Genomic DNA, 12,668 nt, shown 5'->3' on the forward strand with positions numbered 1-12,668 from the left:
AACTTCCAACAGAGTGGATTTTTTTAAGTCTCTTCCTAAAAACAAAAACATGCAGAAAAATATTCCTATGTTTTGCTTAAGCAATATTTAAATCACCTTCACCACTTGGGAGTCAAAAAACAAAATTAAGGTATATTTTTAGTAAAATGACTCTTTGCCAAGATTCTCTCCATCAGGCACTTTATTTTATACTGAGATTTCCCCAGGGAGAAAGAACAGGGTAGTGAGCAACAGGTCCAATTACAACAGTAACAAAAAAAGAGCTTGAAACAAGAAAATAAATAGAAGGGTTAAAAATCTAATTCTGAAAGTTATGTTCTTATCTGTCTGATACCTCTTCGAACATTCATGACACATCAGGAGAGTGATATCAACCTTAGGGCAGACAGGACTCTGCAGCTACTTCTGCATCAGCTATTCTAAATAGGAGCTAGTTCCTATAAATGTAAATAATATAAACTATCTACAGAGAAACCCAAATTATACTTACACACATATAGCTTTCTGACAGCTCACATTTCTGTGGAATTGTTTCATAGGATATAACTATAAAAATTCAATTCACCTCTCCCCAAGCAAAGACAGCCATTTCCTACCAGCAGCCAACTCGGCATATTTTATTTGTGCTATTTATGATATCTGTGTATGCACACAAACATACAAATATATAAAAGAAACTTCTTTTCAACTTACAAATTTCTTCCTCACTTGTCAGAGACAGTTTTAATGTTTTCCCTTAGCAGGCTAATCTCTGCCTGGAAAATATACCTCAGCTTCAAATTCTTAGACATAGGTCCATCAACCTTAACAGAACTTTTGCTTGAGATCCATACCATGCCTACCTCTACCATACCATTCCAGCCTCTACTTCTTGGTCAGATGAAAACACAGGAAGAAATAATTGAATTTGGCATAAAAGGATTTCTAGGACATTCTTGATGTCCTAGGAATGGCAAGGCCTCATGGTGGCTATCTCTGTAAGGAAGAGCTTAATCTTTCCCCTTCCCAAGAATTAACTTTGGAGTCAAGAGCGTTCTTCTAAATGAGAAATGATGCAGTTTAAGAATACAGACTAGTAGGTAGTGTTCACATTGAAATCCATTCATCTGTTAAATCTGTCAGGAACAATAGTAGATCTCTTTCTGGTTCTGAGAGAACTGAGAAATCTGATAGTGTGTCTTTCTCTCCTGGTCACTGAGCTCCTCCTTCAGCTCAGACCAAAATCCATCTTGGTGCATGCTCTCTCAAGAAGCCATGACCAACTAAAGCGTCCCCTTCAGATCTTACAGGATCCAGAGGTTCCCTCAGCAAGATCAGACAGCTGATCAATCTTTGGTGCCATTTGATGTGACAAAGTCTGGAGGCCTGTAAGATGCACAACACATATCTGGGCAAAAGCTAAAGGAGAGAGAGACAAAAGAGTCTGGGAAGTAAGTGCTAAGCTTTATGGCTGCTTTAAAGTGGGATCAACAATCCTACTAATTACTTCTCTCTTCAATGAAAATGGTGATTTATAACTGATTTATAATTAACTCTACTTTCTTGTCGTTTGTTGCTAATATTTGCTTTCCTTCCCAGATTCTCATAAAGGAAGCTTACTTTCCTTCAAAGTTTCTTTCCTTTCAGGTAGTCAAGACATTCCAAGACATCTGAAGCCAACTGAGAGGCATCCTATGTACCATTTGATCTCTGTCTCCAAAGCTGCCTGGATTGCTATAGAACATGGACTCTCTTCTATCACTAGTACGTAGCAATGAATAACAAAAAGGCTTCAACGGGTATGAATAAGCAAATACAGTTCTCAGGGTTTATACAGATTCACCTTCAAAGTCTTATTATGAGATCTAGGTCCTGGTGCTAGATACATTTTCAACTGACTGAGAGGTCTCAGGCTTTTATGCTGCAAAGGTATCTACTACCATCCTGACTTATCCTTAGCTGCAGTAATTAATCATATAAATATGTTATCATGTTGAGAAAATTACTCAGGTCAACATATTTCAACACTGCACAGGCCAAGAGCACACAGAGCATATCATGCTATGCATTGTAATTCATTACAGAATCTCATATCTTGAGTCTGCAGGCAGGAGTTACAAATGCCTATCATAAACACAATCTGATGATCTGACTGTGTTTTTAAAGTGTCCACAAAGTAAAAAACAATGATGTAGACTCAGCAGAAGAGGATTAGGCTTTCTGCCATTGCTATCTCTAATTCAGACGCATGAACATTAATGGTAGAAGGTAGTTAGCAACACAACTGCTGTCTATTGGACCTGTAAATCAGAGACCTGGGACATCTAACTTGACATTAGGGACTCTTGTGCATCAAGGTTACTTTAAGAACTACCATTAGCAACTGAGAAGTTTTTGAGAAACATGTTTCTTTTGCAAACAGAGCCAGAGGAGTGTAAAATATTCCAGGAGCCTCTACGATGCACAAATTTAAGCAGAATTTCAGCAACCTATTACCATTTCTATATAAATAAATGAAGGGGGTTTTCCTGACAAGACAAACTGCAAAACTCTTTACTATTCACTAGGAAAATATGTTTTCCTCATTTATTTACTGTCTATTTAGCTGCCAATATCTGCTGACTATTAAAAATATGGAAACACAAAGGCAGCATAGTATTTGTGGAGACAGATAGATGCATACATTGATGCCTCAAAAAACCACAGAATTGATTCATTTTCTCTGTTTCCTTTATTCTGGACAATATTATCAAAACACTTATAAGAGCTACTTATTCCAACCAATCATAAACACTATGTCACTTCACAATTCCAATTTACTGGAACAATAATTAGACACATGAAGAATTTTGTAGGCATGTGGTTATTTATGCACATGCATATATTTGTACAAGAGCTTGTATCAGCCCTTGTAGTCTGCAAGCCTACAGCATAGAAGGCAGTTACATTTTATCGAGGTATGGTTAAATACTTTTTTGTAGCTTATCTACAACCTTTCAATTAAAAAAAGTAAGTGACTATACTTAAGATTATGTACCTGTTGCAGGCCCTGCCCCTACTACATGCTGGAGGTTGTCCATAATTCTTACTTCTTCAGCTCCTAGCAAAGTTAGGAAAACATATGAAAGTGTAATTTTACAGAAGAGCTGTGCAGCTTGCACAATCAGATCCAAAGCCAGAAAAAGAAAGACCTAATGACAATTTTATGTATTAGTAAAATTACTAAAAGTAAAATTAACACTGATTTCAAACAAATACAGAGGAGGGTACATGGCATGTTTGCCTCAGTATGCATATGGGAAGACAGTGCAGGTAGCTCTCTAATGATGAAACAGAATGGAATAGACTAGAATATTTCGTTGGAAGTGACCTATAAAGGTCATCTAATCAAACTGCCTGACCAGTTTGGGGCTAACCCCCAATTCAGGGTTAAAGCATCTTATTGAGGGCAATGTTCAACACTGACAGACATGTCAGGAAGCCTGTTCCAGTGTGTGACCACACTCTCAGTAAAGAAATGCTTCCTAACGTCCAGCCGAAACTTCAGCTAATGCAGCTTTCAGATGTTCTCACATATTCTGTTACTGGATCCCAGGGAGAAGAGCTCAGCAACTCTTTTTCCACTTCCTCTTCTTAGGAAGGTGTAGAGAGCAATGAGGTTACTTACTCCTCAGACTCCTTTTCTTCAAACTCAATGAAACTGTTGTAAAACATCAGGACTTAACACTGAGCACTACAGGTTTCCACATCAGTGAAACGAGCAAATCAAAATGACCATTCCCAGTCAGTGGCTGTGTACTGCTATGAAGGAGAGAGAGCAGCACGCTAGACAGTTACCTAAAACATCACAACATGCCTGACCACAGTCCTGATTACAGCCTTGTCTGGAAGATTTTTAGCAAATACCTTATGTTAAGATCCATTTACTAACTGGTTTTATTCCAAGAGTGTACTGATGCAGCAATCTCGAATATAATTAAAAACATCACAGAAAGACAATTTTCTCATTTGAGACATCAGTGCATAAAATTCAGTTTACAGGAAATATCATTGCTGTATAAATAGAATCACTTCACTGAATCACAGAGCTCGGGTTTTTTTCTCTAATAACTGAGCAGAAAAACTTGCCAGTTTGAAGTTAAATTGTATAATCACTGGGTTATATTAATGAACATAGGTCAAGACTCAGCAGTTATTTTAGTATTCTGACATACATTTCCTTTGAATATTTTATGGGTATTCAACCACACGTCACTGTCAAATGCTTGGTGTATCTTGGATATGTTTGATTCCATATGAAAAGAACTCATTTGTATAAAAATATTTTTTAAAAGTATCCACACTTTCTAACCCAAAGGCCTTGAAGGAAAATCTCTGGAGTAATTGATTATACAGATTCCTGTTTCTTGCCAAAAAGAGACTCTATGCAAACAATGAGGTGCACTTTAACATTTCCATAAAGTCACTCTTACTGAGGGGGAACAGTACACATTTTCCCATTCACTTCAGCTTTGAAAGTTCCATTTCCTGAATGTCTAGAAATCAAAGCCAACCCAGATTGGAGACCAAACTATTTTCTAAAAAAAAAAAAAAAAATCACCACTTCCAATCTCCTCCTTTCAGCATCCACAGGGTTGCTCTGTGAACAACGCAGTACTTTTTCACAGATCTGCATGGAACAGTGGCATGGCATAAAAGCTGATATAAGTTAATTCAAGCATACCACTCTTAATCTCTGTAACTGCTAAAAAATATAATGAAATGTTATCTTTGTGTGAAACAAAACTACTTTCTAACATTTTCACTGCTATTGATTCAACCGCATTTTAAGGAAAGGAGCTCCATGCTGCAGGAAGACCTCCTCCAGTATGATGAACCATGGGGGAAAAAAAAGTTTGAAAAAATGAAAAAAATCAACATGCTGGGAAAAAAAAATCCACCAATTTATCAAAGAAGTGTGATTTTTAGCATACAAACACTAGGCATTCTTGTGAAGAGTGTTTTTTTCAAATATATCATGAAAGGGTCAACTTGAATAAATTTTGTCAAATTGGTTAAAAATGTGCCAAGTCTGCTATGTAAAAATGCCATTACTATAAAGCAGAAGTTACAGGCAAACTGAAGGTGTAATCCTTTCAAATCTGAAGAAAACATGTATGGGAAAAAGACCATCTTAACTCTGAAGTAGATTATATATTTCATACTAGGATTTATGATTTTTATGTTGCAGAATTAAACATGAAAATGTAGGTCTTTAGTCTCTGAAACAGACTGGTTGAATGTGCCACTCCCAAATCTAACCATGGCTTTATCCTTTGTACTATCACCATTCACCTCAATCTGTTTATATCTGTAAGAAGAAATTAGAAATCCCTGTTCAGATAAGAAGAAAGCAAATGCCAGAGGAACACTATAGAGAGAAAAGGAGAGAGAAAATGTAGACAGGGGACATTCTATGACATGGACAGCATCACCAAGCAAGAAGCAAATCTGTGTGGAGCTGGGACGGATCAGCAAAAGTGCGGCATTCATAATGTGAAAAGTTGGCACTGGACAGAATTGCAGCACTTGGAGTTTGTCCACAGAGGAATTGCTCTGGGCAAGCATCGTCCTTCTCCATGGGGATGGTCTTATGGCATACTTCGTTCCTCACTTGCTTACACATATGTGTGAGTTCTCATAGACTCAGATGCAAAAGGACAGATGTGAGGCTGGCACTCTCAGGGACAGAGCACAAGACTGTGCTTGGCCCAGAACAGTCCAAAGGAGAAAAACTGTTCTTACAGTTCCTACCTCAGAGGGCAAGGCTGCTATTCAGATGGCCGTTGACAGGCTAGAGGGCTTGTGTGAACTGTATGTAGGCTCAACATGGCCAAATGCAAAGTCTTGCACTTGGGCTGGGGCAATCCCAAACATGAATACAGGCTGGGCCATATTTGGATTTAGAGCAGCACCACAATGGAGGACTTGGGGATATTGGTGGATGTAAAACTAGACAAAAGCCAGCATTGTGCGGTCACAGATGTGAATGCCAACTGTATCCTGGGCTGCATCCAAAGCAGTGTGGTCAGTACGTCAAAGGAGGGGATTCTGCTCCTGAGGATTCTGCCTCTCTATTCTGCTCTGGTGAGACCCCATGTGCAATATTGAGTCCAGCTGTGGAGCCTCCAGCATAAAGAAGACATGGACCTGCTCAAGTGGGTCCAGAGAAGGGCTATGAAGATGATCAGAGAGCTAGATCAACTCCCCTGTAAGGATAGGCTGAGAGAACTGAGGTTGTACAGCCTGGAGAAGAGAGAAAACTCCAGGGAGACCATACGGCAGGCTTCCAAGTATCTAAAAGTCTAAACAAAAGACAGGTAAGGGACTGCTTATCAGGAGGAGGGTAGTGACAGGACAAGGGGTAACCATTTTAAACTGAAAGAAGGTAGATTTAGATTAGATATTAGAATGAAATTCTTAATGTAAATTTAGTGAATCACTGGAAGAGGTGGTTGCTCAGAAAGGTTGTGGCTGTCCTATCCCTGGAAGTGTTGAAGGTCAGGCTGAATGAGGCTTTCAGCAACCTGATCTACATGACAGTGCCCCTGCCCAAGGCAAAGGGGTTGGAACTAGATGACCTTTAAAGTTCCCTTCCAACCCAAATCATTCTATAATTTTAGCAGTATGTACCTTAGTTGTCCTGGCATGACATTTTCTGTGACACAATCTCTATTTAAGCATATAATTTAACAACACTCTTTTTCCATTTCACATTGTAATGAAAACAAAGAGTCAATGCATTTAGGATTAAAGTGTGTAGGAGAATATACCAATATATATCCAAGCACCATATCCTGGTTACTGAACAACTGAGTCCCAAGCCATTACTTAGGAATGCAGGAGGAGTGACAGACTGCTGGGATAACTCTTGCCATCCATGTGCAGAGTCATACAAGTGAGACAGCCCCCAAAAGCTGGATTATTCAGCTTAGGAAGCATTTTGCAGCATTTTAACATTATAATTAAACACAAGATTATTTTCTAAGCCTATTGGTATTTTCTGACTGACAGTAACCACAGCCAGTTTGCACCACAAAAAGAGACCATGACAGCCATGTAAAGTAGCTGTTGACATAGGTCAAGAGCATGGAAAATTATTGCTGATACCACTTCACAAACTGTAGGGGTCTAAAGTTGGACAAAAAGTCAATGAATCCAGCAGTGCTAAGTGATACATTCTTGATGACTGGCAAAGTGCTTCTTCATCAAGGGTCAATGACAATCCACAAACAAAGCAGTTGTCACAATTATGCTACACATGCTGAAAAAGCCAAGATAAAAAAAGAAACAGATGTTAGGACAGGGTGGGAATAGAAAATAAAAGAAGGCAGTAGAGAGTGCTTGAAATTACCACTTAAGCCCAAAGAAACACATTTTGCACAACAGCAGGAGAAGCTACTGCAGTATCACTCATGGAATAAAGCTGAAATTCAATGCACATTGTTTCATTTTATAGCCACAGAAAAAAGTCAGTCCTGACACAGTTTAAGTCGTTTCTACCTACTTTGCTACACACAAGTAATCCATTGTAGCACTACAGTAACACTTCCTCATTCATGAGCTACAATGATCTGCAGCTAGACATTTCAACATATGTGAAGCATCCTTTGCCTTTCTTCTGCACCCTTACCAATCCCAGAGCTCAGAACTCTTCACAAATATAAATACGTATCAGCCTATGACTGTGTGTGGCAATAAAGTCTTCTTACTGCTTTAGGAGTAAGACTGTAGAGGAATACGTTGGGAAAAAGGCACAGCCTGACACAGATGTATAGTCTCCGTCCCAAGGCAGTTCATTAGCAGGCAGAGCTGCCAGGAAGCACAGGCATCACACAGAAATTCTGGAGGAGCTCAGCATGCCTGCTGCTGGCTAGGACTCATGTCCCACTGGAAAAGCAGAGAACACGAAAAGCAAAGAAGACACACATTTTCTTTTGGGAAGTCGCAGCTAGTTTTCTGATCATAGGTGCCACTGCTGCAGTAACTGAGTGAATGTGGCCACGGCCTTTGCCCAACCTCCTCTCTTGCATGCTGTACCACAGCAAACTACAGAAAAGTTCAAAATTACAGGATGAAAATCACATAGCAGGTTTGTGGCAGAACTGAGAACAAGTTCCAGGAAGCCTAGGCTCCTGCCTGGTGGCTTCCAGCAGGACCAGCCCCAGCTGTCATAGGGAAAGCATGTCTCAAGCAGTTGGTGATTTTTCTTTTCCTCAGATCTGAAGTGTTCTAAGCTCAGATGCTCTCGTTCTAAAATAACTCAGCCTTCAAAAAGTGAGAAGAAATCTTTACTGCACCAGCTTAAAAGAAATTCTAATATTTATACAAGGTACTTTATCATTTATAGCCACAGGTCATACAACTCACCTCGTAACAACTCCAGAGTTAGAAGGCAACACAATTTTTTTTAAAAAACCCTCTAATTTATAGGTCTGCTTCGTACAGTACCTGAAGCTTTGCTTTAGCTATTACATACAACCTTACTGTATCTAGTCTTGTGACAGTATAATATTCAAAAATTTCAATACACCATGAGGATTAGTATTAATATCACTCTGAACACAAAATGATATGTTGTAATTCCATCTAACTTGGGCCTAAAAATGCATCTTCTTAATAAACTGAAAAGCTGATGCTAAATCTAGCATCCGCTAGAGGATAAAACTAAGTTCTCTAAACTTAATTAGCCTTGAAGTCTAACATCTGGTCGTTGAAATATCTTGGGGTTTATGTTTATATTACTGTAACAATGATGATATATATTAAAAAAACTGTAGAAATTTCTGGTGTATTTCTTTTTCTTTCCTTAGGCTAGTCCTGTAACTCTTGTCCTAAATCATTAAAGCTCTTCAGACATCAGCACGTGCTAATTTAAGATGGCCTTACATCATCTACTAAATCTGTTCTTAGGAAGACACATCTCTCTATGATTGGGTCACACTCAAATACCAAAATACCAGCAAAGTTCCAAATGTGTTGCTTCCATCAAGGGTTTGCCATAGTTTCTATTGCTGTAGATAGCCATGGCAGTTCAGCAAATCCACTGAGATTTAGTGGGATGGTACTAATTTCCCACAATTAAGCAATATATAGTATCCAGTAGTGGTATACTGGTCTTGCCAAGGCAAATATTTCTCCTGAGAAGTCTCTTGACCAACCAAAAACCCCTTGAAATTATTCCCATACAATATTGCTACTCTCTACACAGGAAGAAACTATCACCTACTACTCAGTGTATTTCTAGCACTTCTGTTTAATGACACTTTGCCAATGAGGAAATTTTTGACATAAATCTGCCACGGAAAAATTCAGTCACAAAGCACACATTAAATATCAAATCAAGTAGTTTTCTGACCAGAGTACTTTAAACCACAGGAAAAGTTGATTCTATTTGCGTTTTTTTGATTGTGATTGTATTGATACTGTTTAGTATATTCCCTAAGCATAAGAAAAGGATCAATTCTTTTTTTTTCCAAACTTACCCTGTTTATATCACGTACTTGGAAGAGGATATTTAAAATTCAGAATTATGTCAAAAGTGCTTCAGTTTTATATCAGGCTTCAGTTTTAGAGTTTCAAAATATTAAAAATAATTGTAGTTTGCTTTTTATGGAAGTATTGGTGGTATATTTTACTTCTCTCCAACACCTCCTACACACATACCTTTTCACTAGTTCTTTGGTATTTCGGATGCCTTTATAGCACAACTTGACAAATATGCCTATTTCTTTTATGGACAGAATGCTTGTCTCTGATCACAGAATCATAGAATAGTAGAGGCTGTATGGGAACTCTAGAGATAATCCAGTCCAACTCTCCTGCTAAAGCAGTTCCACCTAGATCAGGTCACACAGGAACACGTCCAGGCAGTTCTGGAAAATCTCCAGAGAAGGAGACTCCACATCTTCTCTGAGCAGCCTGTGCCAGGGCTCCCTCACTCTCACAGGTTGGATGTTTCTCCTCATGTTCAAGTGGAACTTCCTGTGTTCCAGCCCATGCCCACCACCTGTTGTCTGAGGTACTACAGAAAAATATCTGCCACATCCTCTTGACACCTGCCCTTTAGATATTTATAAGCATGGCTAAGGTCCACCATGAATCTTTCCCTCTCCAGACTAAACAGCCTCAGGTCTCTCAACCTTTCCTCATCTAACATTTCCAAATAAGAGAAGGGAATTGTGAACATTGCTTCTTCTGACATAAGCTACAGTGGAAAAAAAACCCCAAACTCAAACCCAAACCAAAACAGAAAAGGGAAACATCCTGTTTGCTTTTAAGTCATTGCTGGGTTAATACATTTTCCTTAGCTTGTGATTCAAGCTCCAGTATACCTCTCCTGAACTCCAGTCTCTGCAGCTGTCAGTGAAGATGGCTGCTATTAAAATACTGATTGCTGCAATTCTTAAACTTGATCACCATCATCATCTCAAATAATCTGCAAAGAACTACCTGTGAGAGGCACATACAGCCAGGCTGTGAAAACACTGTGAAAACACTCACAGGCAAATGAAAAAGGATTGAAGATTCTTTTCCTACATTCAGTGGGTTCAAGAAAAACAAACGTTTTTTAAAACTGAATTCACACATCTTACAAATTGCTGACAGTGCTTCTAGTGAGGCAGTATCTCTCAATTTCTGCAAGTCAGATCACGTAAAAGCTTGACTAATTAATTTGCTAGTTACTCTTTTATTTATTTTAAAGCCCTAGCTGAAACAAGGGAAGCAATTTAGCTTTGCAACTCCTGGATGGTTCTGTACACATTCTGACATTAGAAATGTGCCAAGAAAGTCACCTAGTTATGGATTCATTTCTCTCTGTTTGCACTTCACAACATTCATCATACTATAAATTGAGAAAAAGAAAATAAAGAGTATTATTTCCATGGCTATCATTTATGGGGTAAACTTTTCATTGCACATACTAAAGCTTTTTGGTCTCCAATCAGACTGCTTATATGAGGTTGCAGTGTGGTCTCTACAGTCTTGCCAAAACTTCTGTTATCAATGTTTATGTCATTCAGTAGCAATCTTTATGAGCTTTTTCTACTTTGTCAACTAGGGATAAAAGGACTTTAAAATGGCAAAATATAAATGTGATTCCTTGTATGATTAATGACTATTAATACCTTTTCTACCAATGTAACCTTTTTCCTTCCAATGTGCAGAAACATAAGCTTTGCTTAGTAACATCTGGGATGTGCTACAGAAGATGTCTACCCTTGCCCGGAGATATTTCAGGAGCTTCAAAATCTGGAATGACTATCATCAAGTTTTCTATTAGTACTATCACTGTACCTCTAGCCATCCATCCAGTTCTTTAACCTGCTGACAGGAGGGGCTGAAAGACAAAACTCTATCTATGGCAGATGAACAACATATATGTAATCATCAGAAAACGGCTTAAAACCACCTGACTGCATTTCCATGGCAGTGTGAAATTCAAAAGAGATGATAACAAATCCCACTGTCTCACAATAGTGACAGCATTAAATTACCCAAATGCCATCTTCAGACTACCTCATCAAAGTGTATTTGGGTTGATAAACGACAAGCAAGTTTTCCACACATAGGTATTGACTACAGTTGCAAACCTCACTGCTAGATTCCTACATCTAAGGCAAAAGAAGCACGTTGACACAGCAAGGACCCAGGAAAGAAGCCTAAAATTTATGGAGAGAAAAACATTTCGAAAGGATATGGTTCTGTGAGGCATTCCTAGCTGAGGAAAGAGAAGTTTAGGGGCATTTAGGTTGTGGTGTCCAAATACATGTGCTAGTCATATGTATTCATTGAGTATTCCTGAAACTCAGACAATTATAACAATGTGAAATGGCTAGACATTGAAGCTAGATAACCTCAAATGAAGCAAAAATAGAACATCTTAAAAATGGCTGGAAACCCTCCACTGCTGGCAGTGTTTTAACTAAAACTGGAAGATTTCTAAAAGCTAAGCTCTGCTTCAAATAGAAATGAATCCTGGTGAACCATATGACATCTGGTCAACGAAGGTTTGAGTAAATGACCACAATGTTTCCTTTTGGTCTTGCAGACTATGAATCTATTGGCAACTGTATTTTGGAGAAATAGTTTCTTATGAACATTCTGGAAAACAGAAACTGGTTAAGAATTCAGAAATTCTGATTTTATTATGCAATCACACAAGTTTTTTATAACAGCTACTAATGAAATAGTGGATTGAATCCCAGTTTGATAAACATATTTAAAAAGAAATTTTTCATTTGAGTCCTTCACAAAAGCAAAGATAAACCAAAATTTCTATTTATTTAGAACTTTGGCGTCAATAGGATTTACAGTATTTACTGTCACTCCATCCAAAAAGGGGAAAAAATAATGCCAAACAATAATCTAGGTTAAACACAGCTTATGTAAGCAATAGTCAACACACCAATAGATATGACTGCTTTAAGTGGATTATACGGAAAGGAATTACAATGAGTGTTTCATTTTACTAAAATGTTGTCTGTATTCACAAAATGCTCTGTGTGATACCATGAGAAATACAATTCCACAGAATAAAATACATACTACTTGCTATGCATTTGCTATTTGCAGAAGCTTTTATTTAACGGCCAGCATTGTCCCTATGTCACAGGTACGGAGTTAGAGGCATGAAGGAGCAAACTAGT

The 12,668-nt window shown here is 38.3% G+C and overlaps 1 protein-coding gene across 2 annotated transcripts in view; it reads right to left on the reverse strand.

The window, feature by feature from the left end:
• Positions 1–12,668, reverse strand: part of PCSK5 (proprotein convertase subtilisin/kexin type 5) — a 260,750-nt gene that overhangs the window by 215,815 nt on the left and 32,267 nt on the right. The window lies entirely within an intron of this gene.

This window comes from Colius striatus, chromosome Z, assembly GCF_028858725.1.
Source record: "Colius striatus isolate bColStr4 chromosome Z, bColStr4.1.hap1, whole genome shotgun sequence".
Lineage (NCBI taxonomy): Eukaryota > Metazoa > Chordata > Aves > Coliiformes > Coliidae > Colius > Colius striatus.